Below are 5,983 nucleotides of genomic sequence, written 5' to 3'. Positions count from 1 at the left end.
ATAAATTTTCTGTCACTGTGGGCAATTAATAGGAGTTACACAGCATCGGTTACATCAATTTTCTTGTATCTGAGGAGCAAAAAAATTGATTTCACAAACTTACTGGTGCGTATTGATCCAATGTCTATCTTTAGGCTATTTCTATTTAATGCTTTTGTGCAGTCATTGAAAAAGAGTCTCAGGACTGTCGAATAAAATCTAGTTCTGTGGAGTTTTTATCTATTACTCGGCTTTGCAAGTACTTTTGGTATCAGTAATGCACTTTCAAGCTGAGGGATATGGATATTCTCACTCTTAAAATATTTTCATACCTGGCAAATAAGAAGAGGGAACAGCTAAACATTATTCACTTAAGTCTGAAATCTCAGATGACACATTTGTAGAGGTATTAGAGTATGTGTTATTTTGGGGGTAAAAAAGAATAGGATTTGTGTGTTTTAAGCCTCCCTCTTGGGTTTCAGTAAATGTTGTGAGATAAAGGAATACAAATCTATTTCTAACACTTTATTATCAGAGGTGCTCTGCTTGCTCATCTTCCCAAGGAGGCCTGGGTAGCATTCAACAAGAAGGGAGGCATCTGGATATAGATTATATTCAGCAATAATAGACCTTAAAAACATTTCTAAAAATTTCCTTTTGGAAATATTTCCCTGTAAACAAATGTGGGTGAAGTGTTCATTTTTGTGTCAGGTACATTCTGGAAATAATCGTGTGAGCAACACAGACAGGACTCCTGCCCTCATGTAGGTTATATTCAATAGAAGTACAGGTGGATGAAGAAGGGGAAGACAGACAAATAAACAGCATAATTTCAAATCATGTTAATGCTGTGAGGAATAGCATCAGAACCTACCAATGGAAGAGACTATGAGTGGGAATTTGCTATCTAGTTAGGGTGGTGAAAAAGTCTTCTCAGATGAGGTGACACGTGAGCTAAAACCTGAATGACATGAAGAGGGATATACAAAAACTGGGAGATGAAAATTCTAGAAAGAATAGACTGTGCAAAGGCCCCTAAGGCAGGATAAAGCTTGCTTGGGTTGTTCAAGGCCCAGAAAGAAACGCTGGTGTCTGGAGTGAGCAAGGGGTAAATGGTAGAGAATAAAATAAGAGTTAGCAACAGAAGCAGATCATGAACATCTTACAGACGGTGATAAAAAACATGTGGATTTTATTTTATGTGACATGAGTAGCCACAACAGGGTACTAGGCATGAATGTTACTGGACATGATTCATATCATGTTTCTTTAATTCCACTGTCCCTACTTAATCCTATATTTCCTAGGAATTAGTTAACATTATTTTAAATATATAAAGAATGTAATTGTTGCCCTGACCAGTGTGGTTGGGCATTATCCCATGCACCACAAGGTTGCAGGTTCAATTCCCGATCAATTCCAGATCAGAGAACATGATTGGGTTGCTGGCTCTATGTCCAGTAGGGGGTGTTCAAGAGGCAGCCAATCAATGTTGTACTCTCACACTGATGCTTCTCTCTCTCTCTCTCTCTCTCTCTCTCTCTCTCCTCTCTCTCTCTCTCTCTATCTCTCTCCCTCCCTCCCTCTCCCTTCCTCTCTAAAAATCAAGAAAAATATTTTTTAAATAATGTAATTGTTTATTATAATCAGTCAAAAATAAAAATAAAAACTAGTAACATTTTTTGTAAAAGAGTGATTCTCACCTGAGGGAAATTTTGCCCCATAGGATTATTTGGCACTATCTGGAGACATTTTTGGTTGTCACAATTGCATGATCCTACCAGCATCTTGTGGATAGAGGCCAGGGATGCTGTTAAACATCATACACTGCACAGTGCACAGCCACCCCCACAGATATGCCTACCTGGTCCAAATGTCAATAGTGCCAAAGATGAGAAATGCTGCTCACTATAAAGGAATACAAACTATAGAACTCAAAGAGCACATAGCGTTTTTTTAATAATCGCTGTTTTTTGTTTGATTTGATGCTGGTCTCTATTTACTCAAAGTTCCAACATCTCCCTTGTAAATGAATGCATAAATACAGAAACAGACCAGAAGAAATCAATGTCAGGTGTTATGGACTGAACTGTGTATCTCCCAAATTCATAGATTAAAGCCCTAACCCCAATACGACCATATCTGGAGATAGTATCTTAAAGAGGCTATTAAGGTTAAGTGAGTCATAAAAATGGAGTCCTAATTCCATAGCATATGGTCTTATAAGAGGAAAAGTGAGATCATCTCTCTCTCTTAACCCCCCCCCCCCAGTTTTTGTTGTTTAATCTACCAGGGGCTGCCACAACCTGCCAGGGTCCAACCCCAGCAGGTCCAGGGGTCCCCAAAGGTGTGGACGGAGTCGGCGAAGAAGGAATGACACGGAGACAGCGTTCAGTTGATCAGCAGCCTAGCCAGGATCTCTAGCCAAGTTCTGGTCTCGATCTCCAGAGAGGTTCTGCTTTGGATTTCCAGTGAGGTTCTGTAGCCATGTTCCCTCGCTAGGTTCTCCAGCCAGGTTCTGTCCAGGCTCTCCAGTCAGGTTCAGTGTCCAGGTTCCAGTCAGGTTCTCCTGCCAATCTCTGTAGTCAGGTTCAGTCCAGGATCCCTTGCCATGTTCTCCCGCTAGGCTCTGTCTCTAGGCTCCGAGGCCAGTCCCTCTCCAGGATCCTCCGGCATGCTCTCTCCAGCGAAGTTCTTCTGTCTCTAGGCTCCGTGTAGGTTCTGTCTTCTTGATTCTGTTCTAAGTTCTGAGTGTTTCTGTCTTGTTACAACTGTATTTATACCAGTTGATTCAATCCTATCAATCTCTATTACAAAGGTTAGGGCATTTCTTATCTCCATTCCAGGGAGAAAAGATTATGTAGTTTAAGCATGATTGTTCGTAGTTAAAGGGATTAATTACCCGCCTGGCACTTAGTTGAGGGGTTTTATTCCCTCCCTAACTTCAGGGGAAAATCCCTACCTGGGGAAAACAACCTTTCTCAGAGACCTTGGTTAAAACACATAGTGCCAAGAAGGTGAGCAAACATATTAAGAACAGTATGCCATATATGCCAGGTCCCTTGAAACATATGCTGTGCAGATGTTTCTTTCCTGCAGTGACTGTGTCAAGCAGCAAGGATGGACCGGCTTCCGGCAAATTCCCCCTTTTTTATTTTTTAAATGCTCACACATGCAAATCAGTGGCCACCTCTCAGATTGGGCCATTTAAGTCTCGGAAGAAGAGTGGCAAGCAATGATAGTGAGCATAGCTATAAACATAGTGGATGGAGCGCAGAAGGAGCCCCATTCCTGTAGAAGGTTGCCAGCCTCTTCAGTCAAGGGATTTCAGCTGTCCTCAAGTTATTGGTTTGATTGTCTTTGTTGGTCTGGCTAGCGGGCGGCGTCACTGGCGACAGGCTTCCCGAAGCGTCTGCAAGTTGAAGGACTGCATCAAAGGGTCCATCGGGGCCGTGGTTGATGGTGGTGTTGATGTCCGAGGAGGAGTAAGCTGTGCCCTCTGGATCCAGCTGATATTGAAAATGGAGGGTAGTAGAAAAAGAAGAGAAAGCAAAAGAACTACAAGGCATGGAAGTGTTTAGAAAAAAGAGGGAGAAGAAAGGGAAGAAGGCAGCATCCTGACACAGCCCTTTCCTTCAGCTTCCCCTTTCCCTGTGGTCCCAGGTAGAAATGGGAAACAAGTCCTGTTACAGTGAGAGGGCAGCTGCTGTCAGCCAGTCTCTGTCTTTACCTGGGTCCCGATCTGAGCTGGGCATGGGAAGCAGGAAGCAGCCATGGGGACAGGAGACCTTCCTCAGAAGGGGCGAGTGTTCAAGCCCCTGCACCATTGGGGAGGGGGGTCTGTGCCCCATCTTTGTTGCACCCCAAGTTTTCTCCTACTGGCCCCCGACTGTGCCTGTCTTAGGTTGCCCCACCCTGTGGAGTCTTACCCGTCGTTGACTACCAGCCATCTCTGGGCCAAGTAGGGTGATGTGAGGTTCAGTTTTATCTCCTTGATAGCCTATGTCCCTCTGGCCTCCATGCCCAGCAACTGCCTTTGGATTCCCTCGCTTGCTGGCGGGGCTCTGGCATTGATCATAGGGAACTCAGGTTTCTTCTCTAGAGAGGGCCCAGCTTACGCCATTGGGCCAGAGAACAACCAAATGGATGACCAAACAGCAGGCTGCATGGGGCAACCAGGCCGGCAGGAAGATTGGTGAGGGATGACCAAACGACTGGACAGCAGGCTGTGTGGGGCGGCCAGGCTGTCGGGGGGAAGGGGGGCAGTAAGAGGCGATCAGGCAGGCAGGCAGGGGTGGTTAGGGGTGAATAGGCTGGCAGGGGGGCCAGTTAGGGGCAATCAGGCAGGCAGGTGAGCAGTTAGCCAGTGGTCCCGGATTGTGAGGGGGATGTTCTGGATTGGAGAGGGTGCAGGCTGAGCTGAGCCCCTCTCCCTCCCCTGCACGAATTTCATGCACCGGGCCTCTAGTTTTGTCATAACAGTCCAGGCATGCTAAGATATTTGCATATGAGCCTTCCAAATAGTGATTAATGTAGATAGAGAGAAGAGCTTGAGAAACACTAACCCCTGTGACACATTTCAAAGTCATAGCAATTTTCAACCTAAAGCTCATCAAAACTATTACATTCAACTTGATAGGTGACCAAGAAATCCTTTTCAAACCCTGGGATAGAAAAATCTACAGTGTATACACAACACCCCTGACTTATTCACAGCAGCATTCCCCCTGAAACCCATTATTTCCTTGATGACGAGGTAAACATTCAAGCATATGGCTGCATTCAATAAAACAGCAGTTACGCTACGTATATTTCCATTTTAGAACAACAAAATTTATAGTGTGGGATTTATTTTCTAATTGAAATTTACTATCATTTCTTCCTGAGACATTATTCCTAGAGATGTAAAAGTATTTTATGTTTCAGCCATTGCAATTTTATTCTTTATAATTAATAACACAATCACTGTGTGTTTCTCATTTTGATGTATTGCAGGGGTCCTGACAGTTGGGAGAGTTTGTAAAATGTGTTGTGTTTTGTTGCTTAATACCTTATTAGAAAAACTGTCTTGCCTCCAAGTTAGTTCCATTTGCTACATTACAATAGACTGTAAGTTATTTTGACAGGGAAGCAGAAAAAGGAAGTCTATACTTATAAATATAAATAAGCGCCCAGACAATAGAGAACATGTAAAATTATTCCATAACCCACTGATGATTGAGAATCCTGATCAGTATAAGCATAAAACTCAAACACAGGCCATTTTCTTTTTCCTCTGATATCTTTATGAACATAATCAAGACTTTCATACAGTCCTTATTGGCCAATATTATAAACACTGTTAATGTTTATGAACACATATAACTCATTTCCATTGTTAGCATTTACATATCCTAAAAAATAAATCCCCTGCAATTCTGCTCAATTTAAAGATTTTTAAGGATTTATCATAACCTGTACTCCTCTGTGAGAATAACAAAATAAGCTTATTTCATGTTTATGTGTGATTATGTAGTATAAAATATTCATAAAGTAGATTGTAATATATGACCCTCTTCTGCAACAAGCAGTCTAATAAACAGGGTGGGGACGGCACAATATTGGTCATGATGGAGATTTGTTTTTAACTGAAATAATAGAAAAATTAAGCAAAGGAGTTTCAGGCCAAGAGAAACAAAATATTCTGTTTTCCTGATGAATTGTTACAGGATTAAAGCTAATCAATCTTGTTTGGTGAGTGCCCTTATGCTAAATTTGTAGAGTGCAACATTAATTAATCATCTGTACCTTGAAAAGGAATCCTTAGTTTGTTTTTTCTCCTCTCTCAAAAGAAAAAAGAAGGAAGGAAGGAAGGAAGGAAGGAAGGAAGGAAGGAAGGAAGGAAGGAAGGAAGGAAGGAAGGAAGGAAGGAAAGGAGGGAGGGAGGGAGGGAGGGAGGGAGGGAGGGAGGGAGGGAGGGAGGGAGGGAAGGAGGGAGGGAGGGAGGTGAGAGGAAGGAAAAAGA

Source organism: Myotis daubentonii, chromosome 5 (assembly GCF_963259705.1).
Source record: "Myotis daubentonii chromosome 5, mMyoDau2.1, whole genome shotgun sequence".
Taxonomy (NCBI): Eukaryota; Metazoa; Chordata; class Mammalia; order Chiroptera; family Vespertilionidae; genus Myotis; species Myotis daubentonii.
Note: the sequence above shows the minus strand (reverse complement) of the source record.